Source organism: Nannospalax galili, unplaced genomic scaffold (assembly GCF_000622305.1).
Source record: "Nannospalax galili isolate Female #2095 unplaced genomic scaffold, S.galili_v1.0 scaffold681, whole genome shotgun sequence".
In the NCBI taxonomy this organism is placed as follows: domain Eukaryota; kingdom Metazoa; phylum Chordata; class Mammalia; order Rodentia; family Spalacidae; genus Nannospalax; species Nannospalax galili.
In genome coordinates this window covers 230726-258297 of record NW_008345052.1, presented here as the reverse complement: position 1 = coordinate 258297, position 27572 = coordinate 230726, and the positions used below count along the sequence as shown (strand labels likewise).

The window sequence follows — 27572 nt, the reverse complement described above, 5'->3', positions numbered from 1 at the left end:
AGTACTGTCTCATTTCAAAGGGAAGAATTGGGCACACCTAAGCAAAACCAAAGTCCAGCAAAGTAGCTCAAGGCTGGACACCTGGGATTCACTCACAATCTTCTAGGCTCCAAAGGATTCTGGCAGCTCCACCTCTCTGACTCTGCCATCCACAGCACACGCAGCTTGTCTCTCAGACCCAGGCCAGCTCCATTCCATACCTACTGCTGCCTTGGTGGTTGTCCCATGGTCCAAAAAAGCTGGGGTCCCCACTGAAACTGAGGCTGCACACTCACCAATGGCCTCTTCTGGCCTCTTGAGGTACAATGCCTCAGATTCTCTCCATGACTCTTTCAACTCCGGGGTCCTCACTGCAACTGAGGCTGTACTTTCACCAATGGCTTTTCCTGGCCTCTCAGGGTGCCAAGCATAAGCTGCTCTCTATGACTTCTTCATGCTTTCAACACCAGAACCATGCAGGAAGACTCTTACACATTACCAAGTCCTGCTTCCAGCTTGAGATGGAGGCTCGGGTCCCGTGTGTGCTGACTGTGAGGAAATACCTCCCAGAAGACTTTACCACAGTGATGTTGGTCTTTTATTACTTACAGCTGATTTTTCAGCCCCAGCTAACCAGCACCAATTGTCCCAGTAAAGCAAAGGTTTTGCTTCAGGTTCTGGTCTCTTCTTAATCACAGCTGATTCTTCAGCCCCAGCCGACCAGAACCCACAGGTTCTCAATTCAAAATATACAAATAGCCCTGATGGTCTCTACTTCTCTTTGAAGCTTCACAAGCCAGGCCTCCATCACCCATAACTCTTTCAGCATCACTGTTTCAAGCTCCACAGCAACAAACTCTAAGCACTCAATGGTTTTTCGAGCCCAAATATAATCTTCCCCAAAACACAAGGTCAGGTCTGTCACAGCAGTGTCTGACTCTCTGGTACCAATTTCTGTCCTAGTTTGTCTCTTCATTGCTTTGACAAAATAATCTGACCACTACCACCTTGGGGAGGAAAGGGTTTATTTGTCTTACATCTCCCAATCAAGTAGTGACTCGCATTGCAGCTGCTGTACCAGATGTGGTTTCCTTACTTGAGCAGATTAATACATCTCCTGGTACCTGGTATGCAGCTATTGATTTGACAAATGTTTTCTTCTCGATACCAGTTCATAAGGACCACCAGAAGCAATTTGCATTCAGCTGGCAAGGCCAACAGTATACCTTTACTATCCTGCCTAAAGGATATATTAACTCTCCAGCATTGTGCCATAATGTGGTTCAAAGGGATCTTGATCTCCTGACTCTTCCACAAAATACAACACTGGTTCACTATATTAATGATGTTATGCTGATTGGATCCAGTGAGCAGGAGGCAGCAAATAGTCTGGACTTGTTGGTAAAGCATATGCACATGAGAGGATGGGAAATAGATCCAACCAAAATTCAAGGGCCTTCTACTTCAGAGAAATTTCTAGGAGTTCAGTGGTATGGAGCATGCAGAGACATTCCCTCTAAGGTGAAGAATAAGTTGTTGCACTTGGTCCATCCCTCCACCAAGAAAGAAGCACAACGCTTGGTGGGCTTGTTCGGATTCTAGAGGCAGGACGTTCCTCATCTGGGTGTGTTACTACGACCCATATATCAACTGACTTGGAAGGCAGCTAAAATTGAGTGGGGCCTGGAACAGGAACGGGCCCTTCAACAGGTCCAGGCTGCTGTACAAGCTGCTCTGCCCCTTGGGCCATATGATCCAGCAGACCCGATGGTGCTTGAGGTATCAGTGGCAGATAGAGATGCTGTTTGGAGGCCATTGGGATTTTGGAGTAAGGCTTTGCCTTCATCTGTGAACATCTCTTCTCCCTTTGAGAGACAGCTCTTAGCCTGCTATTGGCCTTAGTGGAAACTGAATGTTTGACAAGGGGCCACCAAGTCACCATGCAACCAGAGCTGCCCATCATGAGCTGGGTGTTATCTGATCCACATTGTGCACAGCAACAATCCATTATCAAATGAAAGTAGTATATATGTGATTGGGCCCAGGCAGGCCAAGAGGGCACAAGCAAGTTACATTAAGAAGTTGCCCAAATGCCTATGGTTCCTATTTCTGTCACAATGCTTTCTGTTCTCAAGCATGCACCTATGGCTTCATGGGTTGTGTCTTATGATCTGTTGACTGAGGAAGAGAAGACTAGGGGTTGATTTACAGATGGTTCTGCATGCTATGCAGGCACTACTCAGAAGTGGACAGCTGTAGCATTACAGCCAATTTGTGGAAAATCCCTGAAGGACTCTGGTGAAGGAAAATCTTCACAATGGGCAGAATTTCAGGCAGTGCACATGGTTGTGCATTTTGCTTGGAAGGAGAAATGGGCAGAAGTCTGATTATATACTGATTCATGGGCTGTAGCCAATGGTTTGGCTGGATGGTCAGGGACTTGAAAGGAGCACGATTGGAAAATTGGTGAGAAAGACATTTGGGGAAGAAGTATGTGGATAGATCTCTCCAAATTGGCAAAGGGTGTGAACATACTTGTGTCTCATGTTAATGCTCATCAAAAAGTGGCTTCAGCAGAAGATAAGTTCAATAATCAAGTGGATTGGATGACCCACTCTGTGGACTGTCAGCCTCTTTCTTCAGCTATCCCTGTCATTGCTCAATGGTCCCATGAACAAAGTGGCCATGGTGGCAGAGATGGAGGTTATGCATGGGCTCAACAGCATGGACTCCCACTCACGAAAGCTGACCTGGGTTAACTGAAATGGGAAAGATCTTCTTGATTGGATCATCTGAAGCTGGAAGACACACCCAAATGTGGGTGTTACCTTCTGATGGCAGCTGGTATAAAAGGCCATGGCAGAGGAGAGCACAAGCTTTTTGCCGCTTGCCTTCTCTCTCACTGGTGAGTTCATCTTGCTGCTGTAGACTTAAGACTAGCTGATCTTTTGAAATTTATTAGACCTTCCGTGCCAAATTGGGACTACTGCAACATCCAGCCTCATGGACGAATGACTATGGATTCTCAGCCTCTCCAGTGTGGTGCAGCCATTGTTGGACAGTACTAGGACTCTATCCTGTGAGCCAAGCTGATAAATCCAATATATATATAGTGTGTATATATATATATATATATATATATATATATATATATATATATATATATATATATATATATATATATATATATATATATATATATATATATATATATATATATATACTACTTGTTCTGTTTCTTTAGAGAACCCAGACTAATACAGTTGGTGTTTTGAAAAGATAAAACTGAAAACCCATTACCAAACTAATCAAAAAAGAGAAGAACCAAATTAATAAAATTAGAGATGAAAAGGAAGACATTACAAAAGATACCAATGGACTTGAGAAAACTTAAGAAATACCTTAAAGCTTTATATTCCAGTAAGTTGGAATATTAAAGAAAAGGCTTGACTGTTGTGACTGGAATGTTCCTCTGCTAAGCCCTGGCCCCACCTCCTTCTAGGGGCAGGGCTAAGGACAGCTGTGAGTGCACACTGGGAAGGAGAGTTAGCCCAGCCACTGAGAGATGAAGAGTTATCCCTGAGGCCATAACTGGAACTCTGGGAGCAAAGCTGCTGCTGACTGGAGCGGGGAGCAGGAAGGGAGACAGCCTGCTCTGCCCCTTGCGAACTCTGCTGGGCCTGACTGGAGTGGGGAGCAGGAAGGGAGACAGCCTGCTCTGCCCCTTGAGAACTCTGCTGGGCCCAGTGGGGTGAGATGAAAACTGATGGGAAAGCTGGGAGCCAGGAATGCAGGGCTTGAATGGCAATATAAACTATGCAAAATTCAAATAAAACTGTGTTATGTGGTTTCTCGATTGGCTGTCAGGACCATGAGACCCTGAGAGAGTGAGGGTGGTTCAAACAGAGAACTGGAAGGGGATAATTTAGTGCAACTGAGGAGTCCCCATCTACCCTGTGAATGGATGATGATATAGCTGTGCTCAATCTGCTCTGGCAAGTGCAACGCCCGCTTCCTGGGCCCTGGGTGATAATGCTCCCCAGGGCCATGTTGCCATCCATCTCGGGCTGCCCATGGCAGCAGGGTGTGATGGTGAGCATGGCCAGAAGGACTCCTACATGGGTGATGCGGCCCAAAGCAAGAGAGGCATCCTGACCGTGAAGTACCCCATTGAGCACAGGCATTGCCACCAATGGGGACAACATGAAGCACCACACCTTCTACAACGAGCTGCACGTGGCCCCCAAGGAACATCACGTGCTGCTCATTGAGGCTCCTTTGAACCCCAAGGCCAACTGTGGAAAGATGACCCAGATCATGTTCGAGACCTTCAGCTCCCCAGCCATGTACACAGCCATCCTACACTGTGCCCATCTATGAGGGCTACGCTCTTCCCCCTTGCCATCCTGCATGTGGACCTGGCTGGCTGGCACCTGACAGACTACCTCATGAAGATCCTGACTGAGCATGGCTACAGCTTCACCACAATAGCCAAGTGGGAAATTGTGCATGACATCAAAGATAAGCTGTGCTACGTTGCCCTGGACTTTGAGCAAGAGATGGCCACTGCTGCATCTTCCTCCTCCCTGGAGAAGAGCTATGAGCTGCCTGATGGCCAGGTCATCACCACTGGCAACCAGTGCTTCCACTTCCCCAAAGTGCACTTCCAGCCTTCCTCCCTGGGCATGGAATCCTGAGGTACCCATGAAACCACCTTTAATTCCATTATGAAGTATGACATCGACATCCACAAGGACCTCTATGCCGACACAGTGTTGCCTGGTGGTACCACCATGTACCCTGGCATCTCAGACAGGATGCAGAAGGAGATCACTGCTCTGGCTCCTAACATGATGAAGATCAAGATCATTACTCCTCCTGAGCACATGTGGATAGGTGGCTCTATCCTGGCCTCACTGTCCCCTTTCCAGCAGATGTGGATCAGCAAGCAGGAGTACGATGAGTCTGGCCCCTCCATCATCCACTGCAAATGCTTCTAGGTAGACTGTTCCTTAACTGAGTGAGCTGTTACACCCTTTCTTAACAAAATCTAACTTGCAGCAGTAACATTGGCATGGTTTTGTTTTATTTTTTTAATTAAACTTTTTGTTTGTTTGTTTTGGCATTTTTGACTCAGGATTTAAACACTGGAATGGTAAAGGTGACATCAGTCGGTTGCAGCAAGCATCCCCAAGTTCTATAATGTGGCTAGGACTTTGATTGTATATTTTAAAAATTTGTATTTATTTATTTTTAATTTTTTGTTGGGCTTTTGTATATTTCATACATAGAATCATTTTTATATCCCCTTCCCCCTTCCCCTTTGGCACTCTCCTATAGAAGCCCCCTGGAGTTCATAATTCTGTCATTTATATTTAGGCCTATTAATGTAAAGTTAGTATACCAAGATGTACCTCAATGCAAGTTCATCCACTGGTATTTAGTTAGCCTATCTACAGTCTCTCCATGAAAATTAGCTCTTCCTCACCCAGCAGTAATCAGCTGCCAATAATTCTTATTCTTTGACTAAGATTAGGGCTTGCTATTGATTTCCATAGTTCTGTGCTGGGTTTTTGTCTGCCTAAGTTTGACTGGGTCTTGTGCATGGGTCTTGTGGGGGGGGGGGTATGGGAGGGTGCCAAAGGTGAAGAGGGTATAAAGATGATTTGATGTATGAAATACACAAAAGTCCAATAAAAAATTAAAAAAGAAAATTTCTGTTTTCTAAGGTGGATCTCGCTGTTTCACTGTGCACTCTGATGTTGGGTACTGCCCTCTCACCCTTCTCCTTCCCACAGAGAGGTGGGGGCATCTTTCAAGGATATGGGCAGGATAAGAAGGGGGATTCAATGAAGGTGAGGGACAGTGTGTGCCCAAGAAGCCACTACATCATAAGTTTCTCTGCACTGAGCCCCACCAGATTCCTAGGCAGCACCTCTGGACTCCTCCAAGTTGTCTTCCTACTCAGCCTGCTGTGCTGCTGTTCATGGTGGCCCAGCAGCACCTGCACAGACAGTGGCTGCTCAGAGTCTTCAAGGATTTCCGGTCTCCACCTTCACATTGGCTCTTTGGGCATTACTCAGATGTAGGAAGGAGTGAGACATGCAAGTGGGAGGGCTGGAGCTCTTATATTATCTTTGAGGATAGCATGGAAAATTGAGGCTAAGGAAACTGAAATGAACATATTCTACTCAGTCAGTCTCCAGGAGCAATCTCTTTGGTGGTATTGGGGGATCAGATTCAGTGCCTCACACATGCTTGTGAAGAGATCTACCAGTAAGCCTCATCCCCAGCTCCAAAGAACAAATAAAGTTGTCTGACAAGCATGTGGCTTCTGTGGAAATCCATCTTAACTATGAGATTAGGCAAATCTCAAGTAATAGATTGCTTACTCCCTCACAAGAAGCCAATCTGCTCTTGCTTAGTTCTGTCCTACAACCCTTCATTATGCAGATCTGCCATTTCTCTTGGTAGCCCTGCACTTCCAAGGCTTTGGTTAGTCTTTCCTGGGTCTTCTCCAGTCTGAGCTCCTCCAGAGTTCCAGCAATCCCCAAAAACAACAACAACAACAACAACAACAACAACAACAACAACAAAAAAAAAAACTAGGCTTCTAGATGTTTCATCATCCAGTCACTCAATGTCTGCATTGCCCAGAGTTTGCCTGGGATCTCAAATGTTAATGGGGTGGAATTCTTCTTCTACTGGGTTCATGGTATGCGACAGCAGAGGCAAAAATCTCCAGAACACAAGAAAAGAGCTCACTTTACTGCAGTGACTGAATGATATCCAGAGGAACGACTAATTAATTGACTTGAATCTTTTCAAGAATTGGTGACTTAGGGCTGAAACCCTCACAATGACAGACAAACGTGAAGATGTTAAACTGATGTCCTCCAGCTGAGTCGTACTGATGTTTGACATTCCCCATTAAATAGGGTCTGTTGGGGCTGGAGAGATGGCTCAGTGGTTAAGAACAATGGTTGTTCTTGCAGAAGACCTCAGTTTGAATCCCAGCACCCACATGGCAGCTAACAACTGTCCATAACTCCAGTTTCAGGGGATCTGATGACCTCTTCTGTCCTCTGCAGGCATTGCACAATATTACCTACATGCAGGCAATACACTTATACACATAAAATAAAAATAATAAAATATCTTAAAAATAGAGTCTGTTTACCTCTGCAGTAAATAGACTATAAGCTGTAAGTAAGCAGGCTATAAGCTCCTTGGAATGAAGCACAGCACCTACCCCATGAATCCCAGTGCCCAACACAAAGCTGGCACAGGTGTGTGAGGTAATCAGGGAAGGGGGAGGAGCAGCCTGAGCTTAGGAAGGCAGGTTGGATGCCTCGCCCTTCAAGTCCTGCAGGGGGGATTCCAAAGCTAGTTCATTCTTTTCTATAAGGCCAAATTATCAATAGAGGGGAACCCAGTGGGGCATGGTGGTGCACACCTTTAACCGTAGCACTTGGGAGGCAGAATTGGGTGTATCACTGTGAGATCAAGGCCAGCCTGGTCTACATAGTGAGTTCTAGGCCACTTTGGCTACAGGGAGACCCTGTCTCAAAAACAAGAACAAGAGCAATAACAAAAAACACAAACAAAAAACAGAAGGGGAACTATGAAAATTGAGTGTAGAGAAATAACCAAAGTCCAATAGTCAAAGTTTCATCAATCAAATTGTTATATTAACAACTTGCACATCAGTCTTGATTTGAGTCATGGTGATCTTTTGTTTTGTTTGATATACTTGTTACTAGATAAATGATTTTCTTTTCTAAGTTAGCATTTGACAGAGGAACAAGTATGACATTCCAATTATACTGTTGGTAATTAATTTCTAGACTCAGTAAGTGAATAATTTCTATTTAAACAAATCGCGTTTTTAAATGTTGAATAACCTTTTAACTTCTGTTGCTTTACAGAAATTTCAGCCTGATATTTCTAGATCTTATAATTCTAAATCTTTTACTTATTCACTATCTCTATTCTTGGCTAAATTAGAAGCAAGAGTCTCTCTCTCTCTCTCCATATATACATATATATATGTATATGTAGCCATCAGAACAAGTTGCAATTGGCATAATGGCTTGAGTGATAAGAAATCAGAAAAGTGCTAAACAACCTCTTCCATGTCTTTGCAGGACCAACCTAAGTGGTCCTAGAGGACCAAAGTGTGTAACTAGGAGTTAAGGACACCCAGTGACCAGTCCCCGCACTGGATCAAAGGACAGGAGCAGATTTTATGATGAATATGACCAGGGTACATTGAGCAGCCTCTTCAGGAACTCAAACAGGACCACTCTCAGCTCATATCAGGTAGACTACCCCATATCCACCTCACTAAAGCATAAGCTCCAGTTGTATTTGCTCAGTGATTAAATCCTAGTTCCTCAATAGGCAACTGACATAAGTGTTCAGTAATCTAGTGAATCCATCTATCCTGCTGTTCATGTATTCACTCACCGACAGCAACAGAAACTTTTTTATATCTACCAATCTCTTCTTTCAGTTTCTCATCCTCCTCACAGGTGAACCCTAAAAACACTCTGAAATCCCAGCCACACTTGAATGGTCTGTGGGTGTCTTGGGTATACTGTTGCAATCAGATTCTAGAAACGGATTTCATTATATATGCCACAAACAGTTAGGACTTACAGTCAATTGAAGTGCTAATGTAGCAAGGAAAGTCAAGTTCTGGTTACCATGTGAACCGGAACTGCCTTGGTGAAAAGAATGTTTCTGTTGATTCATTTCTGTGTCACCAGCTTTTTAAGTGTACTGATATGTGTACAAAAGGAGAGACTCAGTAGCTGCATAGCTCCTAGTCTGTGGTTCTGTATTTTCTGTATCCTGGATGCCCACTGTCCTCATGTTTCACAGGACTTTGTTTTAACTCTAACCTCAGATTTTGAATCTCTATTTTTAAAATTAAATATTATACAATATAATTTGATGATATTTAGATCCCCTCTCCTATCCCCATAGCCCCATATTGCCCCCTACCCAACTTAATGTGATCTATTACATATAATAAGGTCTATAAAGTATAATTTGTGTCTCCAAATGTCCTTCAGTGTGGGTCCATCCACTGGAGCCTGGTTAACCTACCAAGAATCTCATGCCTGAAAGAGACTGTCTCTACCCCTCCCAGCAGCCATCTGTTCTCACAATTTCCTTAGGTGGAACTGGAGTTTCTTACCCACTTCCTTGTGTCTATGTTAGGATTTTTTTTCTGGTTTGACTTGTGCGTGCTGTCACTGTTGCTGTGAGTGCATATGAGTAACTGACCAACTGACTGGAAAACTGTTTCTTTGTGGTCATCCACCACCATTGGTCTTACAGTCTTTCTGCCCCTTCTTCTTCAATGATCCCTGAGCCTTGAGGGGCAGAAGTTTAACACTAGCTTTCTACTAATTAGCTAAAATATTAAACTGATTCCTAATAACTTATTGAATCTCTCTTGAAACAAGGCTATTAGTGAAAATTTTCTTATTCACTCTCCAATATGAACTTACTGATTCTACCCTGAAGTTATGCTTTTCTTACAAATAAAGTATGGTTACCGTGAGCCATACTATTCATTTGACTCCAAGGACACAGAAATGGTGGAGTTTGGAACTAATTTGCCAGCACAGGGCCAAGAAACATAAAGTCGAAGAATGATTATAGAGAGTCACCTGGGAGCTTTAGAAACCCAAGGGGGCAGGGCACCATAGGATGAGCAGGGTTGGGTTCAATGCAGTCACATGGGTATATCATTTACCATTGATTTCCCCTTTCTTCAGGAAAACAATTTATGTTAACAATTGGTTCCCTAACCACAGCATTACCTGGAGTGTTAGGGCTACCATAGACTGGGTCACTGAAACAGCAGAAATGTCTCTGTATGGAGAATAGAAGTCCTAGGTCATGGTGGTCACGGACATGGTTCCTCCTCTTCATACTGTGTCACTTCACATCTTATCTCCTCTTTCATAAGTACCCCATCAGTGGATTAGGGTCCACACTAATAACTTCATTTTATTTCAGCTAGAACTGCATATTAGAGCCTGTCGAAGAAGAAGAAGAAGAAGAAGAAGAAGAAGAAGAAGAAGAAGAAGGAGAAGAGGAGGAGGAGGAGAGGAGGAGAGGAGGAGAGGAGGAGAGGAGGAGAGGAGGAGAGGAGGAGAGGAGGAGAGGAGGAGAGGAGGAGAGGAGGAGAGGAGGAGAGGAGGAGAGGAGGAGAGGAGGAGAGGAGGAGAGGAGGAGAGGAGGAGAGGAGGAGAGGAGGAGAGGAGGAGAGGAGGAGAGGAGGAGAGGAGGAGAGGAGGAGAGGAGGAGAGGAGGAGAGGAGGAGAGGAGGAGAGGAGGAGAGGAGGAGAGGAGGAGAGGAGGAGAGGAGGAGAGGAGGAGAGGAGGAGAGGAGGAGAGGAGGAGAGGAGGAGAGGAGGAGAGGAGGAGAGGAGGAGAGGAGGAGAGGAGGAGAGGAGGAGAGGAGGAGAGGAGGAGAGGAGGAGAGGAGGAGAGGAGGAGAGGAGGAGAGGAGGAGAGGAGGAGAGGAGGAGAGGAGGAGAGGAGGAGAGGAGGAGAGGAGGAGAGGAGGAGAGGAGGAGAGGAGGAGAGGAGGAGAGGAGGAGAGGAGGAGAGGAGGAGAGGAGGAGAGGAGGAGAGGAGGAGAGGAGGAGAGGAGGAGAGGAGGAGAGGAGGAGAGGAGGAGAGGAGGAGAGGAGGAGGAGGAGGAGGGCAAAAACGTTTTATTGGCTTTATTTTCCTTGGTGGCAGTTCTAAGAGGACCAGGAGCTACAACTAATGCGATGTGTAGAGAAATTCCCTAGTGTTTTCCTTGCTAGCCCTGGGGGACTAGGCCACTCATCCAGTTCTAGACCATGACTCTATGAAGATTCTCCTGGGGAGAGCAGGTGAGAATATATTTTATCTCATCCACAGCAGGTCTTCTCTCTTGAGTACATGCTTTAGAATCTGAAGAATGCCAGAAGGTTGGCAGCAGAAATGTCAATATGTGACCCTTCACCTTGCCATCCCTCTTCTCAGGCTACAATATAAATTAAGTCAACAACATTTATTGAGTACTAAATTTGTAACTATTGTCTGTATCTGAATTTATTTTCTTCCTTAGTTCCATAAATGAATAGTGGTCTGTTTTATGAATTGTCCCATTTCTTCAAGAAATACATTGTATTCATATAGCCTTGGGTTTAAGACCTGCAATTACTGGCTAGGCCATGGGATGACTCATGATATAGGCCAAAATGCTCTGCTTTGTTCTTCGGCATTAAGGACATAGATGGTGTGTTTCAGAAACTTCTCAGAACAGTCATGGGATGTTTAGTTTCTGGCACATAGAGTCTGCCTTTCTGAGCAACTGACTGTGCCAATAGAAACAGAGAGATGGAAGTGGTGGGAGAGGACAAGGGATGCTGCAATATGGATTCATCAAAACCCATGGCCTCAATCAACTCCTTGAAGGCTGCCTTATATTATTAATGCTAGTTTCCTATAAAAAACTCTTCTTTCAGACCCAAAGGCTGACATCTACAGATTCTTGATGCTTTGTATTGTATATACCTGAAAACTAGGATTCTGGTCACTCTCCAGTTAAGTTTTCCGAGTGTTACCTCTTTTTCCTTGCTGCCGTTGAAGAGGTCTCGTTTCTCTTTTGACTAGATCCTCACCTTTTCTTTATGCTAGTGTGGGACCCTCTAATGCTTAGTTCTTTTCACATTTTCCCCTACTCATCTCCAAAATTCTCAGAGCAGCATTGTTTTATCTCTTCTTTCAACTCTGAAGATTTGTCTCATGTCTGTCATGATCAAATCGGATGTATCATTTCAAGTTGGTGTTTTATGTGCCTTTCTGAAGGAAACGGGAGAAAACATCTACTCGTTCCAGATAGGGAACCATGACAGGCCAACGTAATGATGCTACCAAGTCCAACTTGGGGTTTACTTGCAGGAGTATGGGTGAGGGGTGACTTAGAGGAGCAGGAACAACTGAAAGGCAGTTGTAACACCAAACAACCCACCTCAGCACAGTTGTAACCGTGGGGCTTTGTTTATGACTCCCAGGTAACTTGAAAGATCAGAGAGCCTCCTCCAGGCAGCTTGGTTGGTCAGAGAGCCTCCTCCAGGCAGCTTTGCCTCCTCTCTTCTCCCCAGCGACCATTCACTACTTCTATAACTTTGGGGAGGGGCCTTGTGAATCTTATTACTTTAAGCTTTTGGGATTTGTGAGGTTCATTTACTTCTTGAGTCTCATGAGACTCCCTGTTTCCTTCAGAGATAAATTCTACACAATAGTAGGACATTAATGTTCCCCAAAAGTACTTCTCGTTAATGTCTTTGTCCCAGAAGCTCTGCCTTCTCGGCTGTCTTCCCTTAGGACCACCACCATTCATGCCTCCAAAAGTTTCCGAGGCTTCTTCATTGTCCTGTAACTCTCACACCCCTGTATATAAATCTTTCTGGCACAGGGTATGGCTTGCACCTGTTGAATGGCCAAAAATGGTTCCAGCACTGGCAGATGCTGACTCCAGTCTTTCATTACAACATTCTGAAGCTCTATGTGGGGATCATGGCAGACTCTGAGAGTGATGCTGGTGAGTCTGCCTGTTTCACTCATTTCCACTCATCTGTTTACAGTGCACAGCCATATTCTATTTACTATGCAGACATTTAGACATTCCCATGGAATAAAACTCCCAAGCCATTACTGTGAGAGTAGGTTTCTCAATAGTAGATTAGACAGAGGACCAGGCATCAAGACTGAGCATTATTATGCTCATCACCCAAAAAAGACAGAATCTTAATGGACGCAGACGCTACCTCTTACTTTTGTGTTACAGAATAGGACTATTTCTCTCTGGCTGGTTGGACAATGGTGGCTTCAGTGGCAGGGTAGACATCCAAGGATGTTACTCAGTAAGGTTCTGTCTTGGGACCCAGGGCTTTTGCATGGACTTGTATGATTCATACAGTGAAATGGATACAAGGTCCACATTCTTACTACTAAACCTGTAATACCATCACTATATTCTCATCAGAAATCTGATTTCTGATCTCCCAGTGCTTAGTGAACTTTTGGTGGTTGAAAAGGAAGTGAAATCAACGGTGTCTCCAATTAAGAGTACTCATGCAGGTCCACAAACTTTAATTTCATTAACACATTTTGTTTTCATATATGGGAGCTATCAGTTTCTCAAATCTAATTCATCTTCCAGAAAACTGAAGAGTGCTTTCAGGAATTTCTAAATCTAATTTGCACAGGAATAGGGAAACAAACAACCACCACCACTACCACGAACAAAACCTCACTGTTCCCCTCCCAACATAGGACAAATGGGAGCAGATCATCAGCAAGGACAAATCTCTGAAGATCTACCAACATATTTCTTTGATGACCCTGGACACCATCATGAAGTGTGCCTTCAAGTACAGGGCAGTGTCCAACTGGGCAGGTCAGTGACTACCCTGTAGTGGTGGTTCTTGTTCTTACTAACTGGATGCTCACCTCCATAAGAAGGAAGGTTCTGACCCTAGGCCAATCTGTAATTTCAGGCTAGAACAAACATTGTTCCAGCTACAGACCTTTGATCCCTAGCATGGGTAGGAATCTGACTACTCACACCATCCTCAAGTGATAAGAGCTGAATGACAGAACTGAGGGGTGCCTCAGTATTTCCTACCCAATCATATAGGGAATGTCTACCCAGAGTCTACTTTGTTTCCTGGTAAGAATTCCTATTACCAGCCTGTTGTGTATCTTCTCCCTCAGGAATTCCTAGTCCTACCTCCAGGCTGTCAGTGACCTAAAGTACCTGTCTTTTTCCTGTGTGAAGAATATCTTTCGCTATGTGAAGCATGTCTTTCACCAGAACGATACCATCTACAGGCTCATTTCTGATGGTCACAGGGCTAGCTGTATATGCCAAATTGCTCATGAGCATACAGGTTTTGTCTCGTCCTCCTGCCTCTTCTTTAACAGGTTCAACCAAAATGACTTGTGTGTGGTCTCTTAGGCTCCATTAGACTCCAGTTACCTGAAGGGCTTTTGATAGATTCATGCTGGATCCTCCCCTAGTACTGGCATAGGAAGATGAGAGGCTAGGATGTCAGGAAACTTTCAGGTGAGTTACTTGTAACATACTATCAAATTGATGATGTTGCATGAGATCCATCCTAGCAGCTCAAACAAAGCCTCTGTCGGCTGAGGTGGGAAAGACCTGACCTTCGTCAGATGATGCTAGACTCAGAACACTGACCCACACAGCCCCCCAAATACTTCAGGACACACAGGTGGGAGAGGGGGCTTATAATATTGAGAGTTTCTGTAGTTCTTGGCCCTGCCTGATAACCACTGTCCTGGGATAGACCAAGAAATCAAGTAGAGGAAGGCTCAGCTGCATGATGAGGGAGAGCTAGAGGAGGTCAATAGGAAGAGGGATTTGGGTTTCCTGGACATCCTCCTGCTTTCCAGCATGAGTGTGTGAGGGAATGGCCTGAGGTTTTGTCTTCATGTGCAAAATGAGGAACAAAGAACAAACCTTCTCTCTCTTCCATGTTCTCTTCCAGGTGGAGCAGCTTTTCTGATAAGGACCTGCGTGATAAGGTAGACACCTTAATGTTTGAGGGCCATGAAACCACAGCTAGTGGTATCTCTTGGATCTTTTATGATTTGGACACACACCCTGAGAACCAGCAAAGATGCAGAGAGGAAGTTCAAAGTCTCCTAGGTGGTGGAATCTCCATCAACTGGTAGGTGAGAGCTCAGGAGCTCAGGAGGTGGGAGAACACTGACTCTCTGGAAGGAGGAAACTTGTTTTGCCTCAGCTCACCTTCAGGGTGAGCTTTGCTTCAGGGACCACCTGGACCAGATGCCCTATACCACCATGTACATCAAAGAGGCCCTATTCTTCAGTTCCAGTTATAATTAGAGTGCTTAGCAAACCTGTTACCTTTCTGGATGGACGCTCCTTGCCAAAATGTATACCTTTCCAAAGTCATTCACAGGAGCACTCAATATGGACAATGGAAGATTGGAACTCTACGTGTTCTTCAGTAGTTCTGAAACTCCTTAGGTCTCCTTTTCCCTGCCAGTAAATCAGCATTTATTTCATACTTAGCATGACATGTATAAAATGGTAGCACTTGGGGTTGGGGAGATGGCTCAGTGGTTAAAAGCATTGGCAATACATTCACATGCATAAAATAAATTTTAAAAAATGGTAGCACTTGACTGGGTCACAGCAACATTTCAAAAAGTATTAATTTCAATATTTAAGGAATCTTCTCTTTTTCAGACAGTAGCTTACATGATTTGTAAGATTACTTTCAATTTTATGGGAATAATATTGTACAATTCTTTAATTTCCCAGAGTTAATTCCTCAGTCACCTTTGGAATCTAAGGCCTTCTGATTACTGCTCCCTCCATTTGGACCGTACAATATTTTAGATTCTAAAATCCAGACTTTGATTTCTGACTTAAGGTACACAGACCTTCCCTCTTCATTATATAGTTTAAAAATCATTCTTTATATTTGATAGAATGTGTGTATGGCTCCATTGTGATACATAAAAGAAAGAAACTCAATCCTCAGAGTCTCCACATGGATATTCACATTCAGAGCCTCTCGTGTAGATTTACAACTTGATCCCTAAAATTTTCATTCTTTGATATGTGGAGGATGGAGAGAGAATCAGATAAAGTTAGGAAGATGGTCTTTTCTTGAGTTGCAGCAAATGAGGGAAATCAGGAAATCTTAGGTTGATGGCACAGACCAGCAGATAACCACAACTGAGTCCCCCGTCATGACAGCAGGTGTCTCATCTGCCATCGGATATGATCTCTGCACTACCACATGCTCTTTGTGTGAAGTGTCACTCTGTGTCTCTATGTCTCTGGTGCCGAATATGAATAATGAAGACATAAAAGTGCTTTTGTTTGTGAGTGATTATGAAGACTGAGTGAATTAATTTCTTTCCTCTAAAACTTATGGAGTATATTTAAAGAATGTAAGTAGCGACTTAACTGATTTCACCGTGAGCTTCTCTTTCTTATTTCTTATTCCAGAATCATTTTCTGTTCTTCATTTGTGCTTAGATACTTTCCCAAGCATGCTTGAACCTCTTGTGACAGATCATATTGGTTAAATTATGATTTATGGCACAAGGTCTTTTGTGCATGTATTTACCCTGCTCGCTCATAGATCAGGGATCCACTCCATGGACATAATTAGTCTTCTCTCTGTCTCTTAATTGCCCCACACGTATCCCAGTCATGCTTTCCTTTTATGCTCTTCACCACAACCCAAAGGCATGGCCAAACACAGAAGTATGAGGGCAGGGGAAAACTCTCAGACTAATAACCCCTCTCTTACCTCTGAGAATTCAACCTTTTCATGGGTGGAACAGATGATTGATTCCCCCCACTCATGTCTCTCATGCTCTTTATGCAGGTGTTTGACCCTTCCAGGTTTGCACCACATTCTGCTTGACACAGCCATGCCTTCCTACCTTTCTCAGGAGAACTAAGGTGAGTTTTCCCCTGGGTTGGTAGCAGGGTGGGGACAAAAGAAGAATCACTTATCCCATATCTGATATTTCTGCTCCTTTCTCTTGCTGTATGGCGTATTCCAATATGGTCTCATCTACTGGTTTTTTTTTGGGTAAAACTCCATGTGGATATTCACAAAGGGAAGTTAATAAATACTTCATGGTAAACCATGGAGACTTTGATCTGATCTTCCCAATGGCCAGCAAAATTGCTGCACACTTCGGTGTGTTCTAGTGTTTTCACACTTTAGGGACAGAATGTTACAAATTAGAGTTTTTTTTAAAAAAATTTGTTTTTATTGAATTTTTGTGTATTTCATACAAATTATATTTTTTTCATGTGAATTTAACTATACGTGCCATGCTTTTCAGTTGCCAGGGCTACTACAGGGATATTTTTCTTTCTACATACTTTCAACTCAGCTAGCCTTTCTGGGTAGTTCTCTAAGCCTAGAATCATTACAGCAAGTGGTTAGTTTGCCTGGGTTTGTTTTCTGAATGTCTACTATATACAGCTGTTCAGGCTGATGTCTAAAAGGTTAGTGACCCTTCTGGGAAAGTTTTACATTAAGTGCATTGTCTCTGTGCTTAGTGCTTAGAACTTTCCAAGCTGTCAAAATTTGACTGATGACATAAGATCTATATTCTTTATCACCTTTAAGGATCATATATTCCAACTTCAGATAAAAATTATAAAGATGGAAATGTGAGATGTTTTTGTAAAAAAGAAAAAAAATCAACTCAGCTATTTTGCTTTGAAATGGCATTTGAAAAGCTTTTCATGGGCACAGTTTGAACTCATCTGAAGGATCTGTAGAGAAGCAACTCCCAAAAACCTGATGTGATAATCTTTAAGGGATCACAATATTCCCCCTTGCAATACTAACTGGTATAAAATGTGTTAATATTAGTAGCAGCAAGTATTTTTAGAATGTTTGTTATCTGACTTCTTCAAATGTCAAATTAACTTTCTCTGGGTTTTAAGTGAATTATTCATCGGTAAACAGGCTCTTATGACTGATTTTATTCTAAAGCTGAGTATACTTCCTCTTACCTGTTGACTGTAAGTAGGGTTGCTAAGACCAAGGAACAGTAAAGAATAGGTAGATCAGCTGATAGGGAGAACAAGATTTTACTTTCTTTGTATTCCTTTGTCCTTTGAGTTTTCTACTTAATTCAAATGCAAAGAATGTAAAAGGTTGTCTGTGCCAAGACCTGGGACACAGGAAAGAATATTGCCCCCGGTTTTGCAGCAAGAACAAAAAGATGTTGTAAGAGTCAGACGCTTACACTTGACAGAGACATCATTTCTTCCTTCCATCATTCATTCCAAGTTAGTTTTTGCGCAGTTTGTTGAATGCTTTAATGTTCCTGACACTGTCCAAGGTGCTTGAGCATGATCGCTCCTTGAATGTAGTTCTGATGAAGCCTTGGGGGTCTGGTAGGGAAAGGGATAGATGACAGAAAGGAGTGAGGTCTAGCTGGTCATTGGAATGTGCCTTTAAGATATTAAGGCAGTGGGAGATGGAGAAAAATTTCAGTAACCTCAACATGAACTGAGGTAGGAAGTAGGGCTGTGTATATAAGAGGTGGGGACTCAATAGCCCACAGAGCATGTGGCTGCAACTGTGGCAACAGGACATTGTTCTGCCTGATGGAGGGCAAGGGAGGGTCAGTGGGAAGAGGAAGCCAAGAGATCAGAGATGTTCAAGACAGGAAACTGAAGTTCACGAGCAGAGTCATTTCTGGGGTGGAATTGGCTGGCTGAGCGGGAGAGTTGCGGTGGAGCCTGACTTGTTGGGAGACAGATGTAGCTGAAGCCTGAAGATCTCTGATCTGGTGCCGTCTCTGGTGGCTTATTTATTGGTATCCATTTCTCTTTTCAGTATTGTAAATCCTTTGTTCTCAGTGGTGGTGAATCTAGGAGTGTGGGTCACTCCTTCCCCTGTAGATCTGACTAGTAGTTTTCACAATGGGGACTCACAGATCCTTAATGGAGGGAATAAAGTGACTAATGACTAACTCTTAAAGATGATAAATATTAGGCTCTGTTACTTAGAGCCTTAGTGTAGTATCAGAGATTTCACACCTCTGAGAGCAAAAGTCAGGCAAGTTCAGGAAAATAGGAGGCCTTGTCAAATGCCAGGGGAGTCTGAACCAAGACTTGGACTAGAAGTTCATCTGAATAGATACTGACTTCATGAGAGAGGACCCTGAACTGGGACTCAGGAGCCAGTCTCAGCCCAGTTCAGACAAGGATTCAAACCATTTCTTTGACTGTCTCTTCCATGGCTTAGGAAGTGCCTTGGGAAACATTTTGCCATGAATGAGCTGAAAGTGGCTGTGGCTCTGAGCCTGCTCTGAGCTGCTGCAAGATCCCAGCAAGATCCCTGTCCTCAGGCTGGAAGCTATACTGAAGCCCAAGAATGGGATTCACCTACGTCTCAGGAAGCGCCAATAATCCTGGACACTGGGTAATGACAGGCCCTGAGAGGCTCCTGCTGTCATGCATTTCTGTTGCCTGCCTGTGCTCATTCTGCTTTTATCTGTGTGCGTGTTCTTTTTCTCACCTGCCTGCTGAGGTTTCTCTTCTTGTCTGTCTTCCCTTCTGTTACATGCTTGGGGTTTTCTGTCTGCTCATCTTTCTACTTGTCTCCCACCTGCCTGCATCTCTGACTGTTCATACAATCCCCCATCACCTGCCTGACCTCCAGCCTGCCAGCTTCTCTACCCATCTTTTCTATTTATGTTGCTTATCTGTGCCCGTATGATGTTCCTATTTTGCTCTAAAGAATTGGCACCACTTTTATGGCTTAAACAATGCCCGTTTATGTTCTTACAGTTCTGCATAACAGATGTGCATTATGACACTCCCTGAATGAAAATCAAGGCTGCAGGAAGTCTCATAGAGTATCCCTTTCTTTTGTTTTCTCTCTTTTAGAATTTTGCTTCTCAGTGACTAGGTTTGGCTCACCAAGACTATCAAGAATAATCTCCTCCACTTGAAGAAAACTAATTATAGATCTTATCCACAACCACAATATCTTTTCACAGTAGAACTGGATAAGTCTTTAGTTGAATAACTAAGTAATTCAGCCCAGCCAGCTGAACTTGAAAACTCACAAGGCATTCAATCTTAGTCAACCTGCACAAACACACATTCCCTTAAACTTACATAATCTGAAAATAAAGATTTTTTTTTGTGTGTATCCAAACTGCCTTGAGCTGAGTAATTTTCAACCATCAGAAGTCCTGAATCATATTGAAAACATACTAACCTTTCACCTTGAAGACAATGTAGAGCTGGCAGGTTTACTCTTCTCTCTGGTATTCTGTGATTTTTGTACTATGTAAGTAAAAGTTAAGTGCTGCCATACCTCTCATGTTAGATGATGATGGGGTAAGAGAGGAGAACAAACATTAATTGCACAAAGAAATGTTTTCATAAGAAAATGAGAAAGAAATGACCTTACTATTGTCATGCTACTTTTATTTGCTGCTCACATAGGCACAGCAGCATTTTGAACCATCACCTTCCACACTCCCCCCCACCACCACCCCGACCTCACCTAGTTCCTTAGTAATTCATGTTTTCTTTGGTGAGGTGATACAGACCTTCATCCTAGCAACTTCTGGAACATTTTCAATCCTGTTTGAATAGGGCTTATTTATTTTTCCACTTACCCTGGTTACAGTGCTAGGAGACATCCCATGGAATCATCTTTTTCCACTCCTTCATTGGTGTAATAGTTTTTTTCCTGTCCTTGTACGAAATACCATGACAATAACAACTGAAGGGAGAAAGTGTTTACTTTGGCTCATGGTTCAGGGCTACAGTCCACCATGATGGAGAAGTCATTGTGGTAAGAGCGTAAGGCAGCTGATCACACTGCATCTGCATCCAAGCATCAGGTAGCAATGAATGTTAGTGCTCAGCTTCCTATCTCTTTTATATTCACTCCAGGACCCTAACCAATGGAACGGGGCCACCCAGAATTAAGGCACATCTTCTCACCTCTATTAACTTTATCTAGATAATCCCTCACAAGCATGCACAGAGGCTTTCTAGGTGATCTTGATCCTGTCAGGTTAACAGTGTTACCCATTACATTTGGTAAGGCCCTACCAAGCTTACCTTGAGAGTCAAGATCTATCATCTATCTGGTCAGTGTACTAACTCTCTTTGATTCAGAGGTATGAGGCATCTAAGGGCCCCAGGTTATGGTCAGAACATCAAGACAGGTTTCCCTTTGTAGCCCCAGCTGGCCTGGAGTTCACTATATACATCAGGCTGGCCTCAATATCACAGACATCTGCCACCTCTGTTTACCAAGTGCTGGGATTAAAGGCATGTACCACCATTCTTGGCTATAGCTGGAATGGATGTACTAACAATTGGCAAAGGAGGTTCATCTGACTTTAAAGGATTGATGCCACCAGTTTCAATAACTCTTCCCTGTCCTAGTTACCTTAACTGTCAATTTAACATAGTCTAGAGTCACCTGAGAAGGGAGTCTCAGTTGATGGTGTCCAGATTAGACTGACCTCTGGGCATGTCTGTGGGGGATTGCCTCGATTATTAATTGATGTAGGAGGGTCCAGAACACGGTGGGCAGCACAAACCCTGGGCAGGTGGACTTGGGATGCATAAGAGCCATGAATGAACCTCCAAGTGAGCCAATAATTAGCATTTCTCCATTTCTTCCCTGACTTCCCTCAGCAATGTACCTATAAACTCTTTCCTCCCCTAAGTTGCTTTTGGTCAGTGTTTTCTCACAGCAGCAGAAATGAATTAAGACATACCTCTCTGCAACCATACGAATTTCGTACCCTCACTTCTTCCTGACCACTGCTCTCAGTTTAATATAGAACACCATGAGGCTGGGAGCTCAATTTGTGCTGTAGTTAAAACAATGGCTGGAGGGCCATGTGTAGTGGCACCTGACTTTAATACCAGCACTCAGGAAGCAGAGGCAGGTAGATCTCTGTGAGACTGAAGCCAGCATGATCTACATAGTGAATTCCAGGCCAGATGGGACCCTGTCTCAAAACAACAGCAACAATAAAACACTGGACGAATGAGATTGGGTTGAGTTTGGAAATTTCAGTGCTGCAGTGATAGAAGAAAGGAATTTCTCTCTCAATAGATGATAGATTCCAGAGGAAGAGATACCCCTGATTTGAATCTTTGATCTCAAGCTTTTCTTCTCCCACTTTGTGTAGTGTAATTAGGAACAACTTGTAACCTGAATACACTTATTTTGACTAAATTCAAATACATGGGCATCTAGACTCGCTTTGATGAGGTCTTTCCTATAAGGTATTTGATCAGTAGTGTGTAGTGGTAGCATTTTCTTATCTCTACTGCTATATTATGAGATTAACTTCCAGAAATTCTTTAGCATTGGACATAATCAAATTTCCCAGATCAATCCAGAAAACCCAGAATCAATTTAGAAAACTCATACTTTAATAATATTCTCTTTTGGAATATTTTTTTGCAACAAAACTTGTATTGGTTAGGGTTCCTGAGAGAAACAGGACCGGTATAATATTGTCTGCTGGGGTAAAGTCAACCTACTAATAGAAGACAACTGGCCTCAATTCTCCAGTCAGCATGTATCTTTTCTGCCTTATCCCCAGGCACCTCATAGAGAACCTGAAATTAGACACCCCCAGACAAACCTCATGCATTCTGCCATTCATGTTAAATCCAATCCAGTCAAGTATTTGCACCCAGATGTCCTTCAGTGCAAATTCATCCACTGGAGTATCGCCAGCTTATCTAGAGATGGTAAGTAAGGCCTAATCTCCCTCATCCAGTACTAATCAGTCTCTAACAGAGCTCACACTCCATTTCCCTTGCTCCACTCTGGGCCCTTGTCTGATTAAGTCGACACGGGTCTTGTGGTTGACGCCACCATTGCTGCAAGTTCAAATGTGCAAGTTGCTAGTGGCCTAAAACCTCTGTTTCTCTACATTCATATGCCAGCTCTGGCTCTTACACCCCCTCTTCTACAGTGATCCCTGAGCCATGGATGGGTGAGGTTTAATATAGGAGTCCTATCCAGGAATACACACTCTGCAGACACTTATTTCCTAAAATTTGACCAGTTGTAACCTTCTGTGTGCATCACACTCTCTTGTGTAAGGAAACTTCATTGGTGAGAGTTGAGGCATGCTCTAGTATTCTCTCTACTTCCTGTTCCTCTGTGTTCCATGAGCCTTAGGTATAGAGGCTCTACTGTAGACATGTCACCGAGGACTGGGCATCTCTCAGAGGTATATTCTCTGTGTGTAACCAGTTGTGGAACTCTGAGTAGCCTCCATCTGTTGCAAAAAGAAGATTCTTTGATAAGTGTTGTATGGCATACTTGTCTGTAAATATAAGGATCCATATTAAACATATGGTAAGAAATTTCATTTGTCTAGAGATATGACAGTGATAGGATTTTCTCTAGGACCTGTGACCTGTCCAGCCATGTGTATTTGGCTGTATTTACAGTGCTACCCATGAGTTCACACCCATTGAGAGAGCTGTAAGTCCAATTACATAACTGTTGATTATCCCCCAGATAACAGTGCTACTACCGCACCAAGTGCTACTACTGCACCAGGTTGCTGTGCTAATCGTCATGCTTATTAGAGCCGGGTTGAACCATTGATTGATTGTCTCCCTTAGGAGCTTGCATAGTATCCTCTAGAACTATGAGAGCTGAACTTCAGGTTTTTTTAAAAAATCTATTTTTTAGACTCTCATATAATGTATTTTCATCATATTCATTCCCAATTCTTCTCATTAAGTCCTCCCAGATTCACCCTATGCCCCCTTAGTTACTAACAAATTTTGGATACTAATCCTCAGTCAAGTGAATAATTGGCAAATATTTTCTTCCATTCTGTAATTTGTGTCTTTATCACGACTTGTTTTCTTTGCTGTTTAGACACTTTATAGTTTGATGAAACTCCATTGTTAATTTTGGTTTTGTTTCCTGTACCTTCATGTCCTTTACAGAACATTATAACCTGGACCCAATGCCTTCGCACAGTTTTGCTGTGGTTTCTTCTATGAGATTAAAATTTTCAGGTCTTATAATTAGGTCTTTGATCCAGTTTCAGTTGATTTTTGTATGGGGTGAGAGACAGGTGAAGTCTTCTATGTTTGGGCACTTCATTTCTCTGCACCATTTATTTTTGAAAAGGTTGTCCTTTCTCCGACGTATGGTTTTGGTGGCTTTGTCAGGAATAAATTGGTGGTAGATCTGTGGGTGGTTAATTTGTATTGTTATTGTTCGTTTCTGTTTCTCTAGTCATCTGTTTTCATGCCACCATTATTATGGTTTTGTTACAGAACATTTTTAGTTTTGTGAAGACTATTACTTACATTTTGATGGCAATGTCATTAAATATATATTATTTTGTTTAGTATGAACATTTTGACAATATTAATTTTTCTAATCCATAAACATGGGAGGTCTTTCAATTATTTGTATGTGTATCTTCTGCGATTTTTTCATCAGTGTTTGTCTTTTTTCATTATGTGGATCTTTCGCTTCCTTGGTTCATTTTACTTCTTAAGGTTGTGTTTAGTAGCTATTGTGAATGGTATTGCCTTCAATTTTAGTATTGGTATATGTAAAATATACTTATTTTTGTATACAGTTACTTTCTTGAATTAATTTATCAGTTCCAATAGTCTTTTGATACAGCCTTCAGGTTTAGATACTTTTGGACTTTCATGTGATTAGCCATCTTGGTGGCTTTGTCTTGGAGATGTGTCTTGAGGTGTTAGTTATGCAAAGTTGGCTTTGAGTACAACTTTGCATAATTATTGTCCCTGTAGCTTCTTTGTCTCTGATCAATGACTTCTGAATGTAGACCATATAGTATGAGCATCAGAGAGACACATTGTCTTTGTAAGGCCATGGAAAAGAGGAGATACTCTAGCACTTTACATTTGTGTGGTACATACAGCAGTGGCTCACGGGTGCTCATTATATGGACACTTATGACAAGAGTGATGCCCCTATCAGGCTATGAGTTTTCCTCAGGCCCCACTGAGCCTTGCTCTGCTGCAAGTAAGGTCCTCTGTCACTAGAGGCTTTTCAGTGTAGGGTTCTGTAACAGATGATGTATGACTGACTGGTCAGTGATGTGGGCCCATATGCTGTGTGTTGAGAGGCCATGGTCCAAAGTGTAACACCCCATCTGTGGCATTCACTCTCACTCGCTGACAACAGAGAGTGGTTTGACCAGGTGCAAGAGTTCTTCAGTAGCACTATGAATTGCATAGTTGGGATGGCGATAGGAATAACGTGGTGTTCCTTTCTGATACATACCTGACAATGCCAGTCTGGAAGTGGGACCATGTACGGAGCCTGGAAAACTCCTCATTGGGTCCCTTTGGTCACTCATGCCAAGAGCAGGGCAATGGCTAGAGTTTAAAAATTGCTTAAGATCTGGGATGAGGAGATATAGCTCAATTGGTAAAATGCTTGCCATGTAAGCATGAGAACCTTGAATTTGATCTCTAGTGCCCACATGAAAAGCCAGCATGGTGCTGCATACTTATAACCCCAGAGTTGGGGAGGCAGAGACAGGTGGATACCTTGGGCTTGCTGGCCAGCCAGTTTAGCCTAACTGGGGAGCCCTAGGTACCAGTGAGAGACCCTGTCTCAAAGAACAAGGGAGATGATTCCTGAGGAATGACACCCAAGATTGATCTTTGGCATCCCCATGCCTGTGCACCCATGAGTACATGCACTTGCACACACGCACACACACACACACACACACACACACACACACACACACACACACACTCCTTATCATGATTCTATGGGAAGGCAGTAGTGGGATCTGTGGGGTTTTTTCTACACTGTCAGTAGCAGGGCAGGTGCCAGAGCATGGAAGAGTTGTGATGGGAACTGCAGGGGCATCTGCCATCAGTACTGGAACTTGCCATTGGTCTCACAATATAAGTGCCTCCATCATCTGGGTCTTGAAGCTGGCATCTACTGCTTCCCTCTATGCGGCAATATCAGTTCTTTTCTGTGAAGAACACTGAGCATGCATATTTCACTCTGCTTGGACAAACAGCTTTCTGAGTTTAGTGGAATATCTGTGGAGTCTCTGGGGTAAGAATATGAAGAGGAGAGGATTCTGACCCCTAGAGCAGCCCAAACTCAGAGCTAAGATTGCCAGAAACTGCACTGATAGACTTTTTTTAAAACTCTCTTGCCGCATTGCTGTAAATGGGAATCCTCCTTCCCCCAAGGTGATAGAATACAGGATATTCTGCTTCTGTTACTCTGCTGTTGTTCTAGGTCTCTGAACTTCAAGGTTCTTTTTTCTTTCTTGTTGATTTCCAGTGTCTCCTCATGATCACTCACCTCAAAACACAGATCTATATCTGTGATTTTGGTTCTTTGTGGATGAGGATGTTAGTACTATTCAGCTATCCCGAATCTCTTCTAACAAGGGCTTTTAAATACAGGGTTCTGATACCTTAATTAAGGAGTAGTGTATTATATAAGTTATGGGAGTATCCAACTGCTGGGAAACCCTGCTGTTAGGGTTGTAGTTTCTCCATGTCCGGATAGCCCTGAGGGGCTCGGTGCCAAATGGAAAAACTCCCCTTTCCAGCAGGGGGCCTCCTGCTCTCTTCCTGGCTCACCTTGAAGTGCCACCAAACACAGATGCCTTATCTGAAACATGACCTTTGGCATAGTTACCTGGAGTAAAAACTACTCCCAGGTTTTTTCTATATGATAATCAGGCATTGTCTGATAGTCTGGAAGATAGGAGCCACTGCCACATGTAAATAAAGCACACTTTAAGTACCTATCAACTGAGGCTTTTGCTACTGCCTCCACACTATAAATTCTCTAGTTTTCCCACTAATAAACGGAGCTGTTTTTCACTGTGCCTGGAGCTGTGTCATTGCTGTTTCACTGCGCCTGGGACCAGCCTGTGATCAGTTTCCCCAGAAGAGCTGTCTTCCGTCAGCGCCCACTGGCTGTTCTGACCCCATTCGCTGCTTCTGCTCTCCCTGCCCTCGTGGGCTGGTGGCCAAGGACCCGTGAAGAAAGGGAGAGCCTCCCACAGCTGGCCCGAGCTGCCCTGCATCCAACCACTTTCTGATAAGATTTAAGACCCTCTTCTCAAGAGGAGTCCAAATTTGGCATTATCAGGGACAAGGCCTGTGGTTAGACAGGTCATAGGCTGTAGGGGAGATCCTACTACTATTATTTAAGTAAATAAGTATAGTATTAAATTGCCTTCTAATGTCTTTTTTTACTATTTAGCTCATCTAATTTTTCATATATTTTTACTGAATTTTTGTGTATTTCATACAAAACATTTTAATCATCTTTATACTCCCTCCCCAATCTGCACTCTCCAATAACCCCCAGACTTCTAATGTCTTATTGTTATGCCCATAGATTAATGCATCTCTCAACTGTCACCAGAGAAGCTTCTTCTTGCAGCAGATGACAGTTAACACATAGACATCAAACTGGCCATCGTGCAGAAAATAAAAGTCACAGAGTGCTTGGCCCTAAATGGGACACAAATATCACACTTTCTCTTCCCAAAGCTTAGGGATCCTGTGGAAGACAGGGCAGAAAGAAAAGAGTCAGGGTCATAATACCAGAAAGTGCTATGCATGCTATTGGAAGAGAAAATTAATCATCAGCCTTACCCAGCTGTGAATGCTGCCAACTACAACAACTGGCCTGGTAAGATATGCCCACTGGTGTGATAGTTAGACAAATATTATAGGAGAAACTAATTATTTTCTAATTGGATTTAAGGTTCACTTCATAAGATGGAGCCCATAGTTGACAATGATATCAAACCTAGCATATCAGTGACTAGACAGGTCACAGGCCATAGAGGAGAGCTTATTATTATTAGTCTGCTAAATAGACACGGTATTAAAGTGATTCCTAATGACTTATTGTTCTGTCCGTAGATTAATGAATCTCTCAACTCTCACCAGAGAAGCTTTCTTATGCATCAGATGATGATTAACA

General features: G+C 43.1%; 2 pseudogenes; both read left to right on the top strand.

The window, feature by feature from the left end:
• The first annotated feature begins 4011 nt into the window (after positions 1 to 4011).
• Positions 4012 to 5035, top strand: LOC103740660 (annotated as a pseudogene).
• A 793-nt stretch (positions 5036 to 5828) lies between these two features.
• LOC103740659 lies at positions 5829 to 18994 on the top strand (annotated as a pseudogene).
• Positions 18995 to 27572: the final 8578 nt, after the last annotated feature.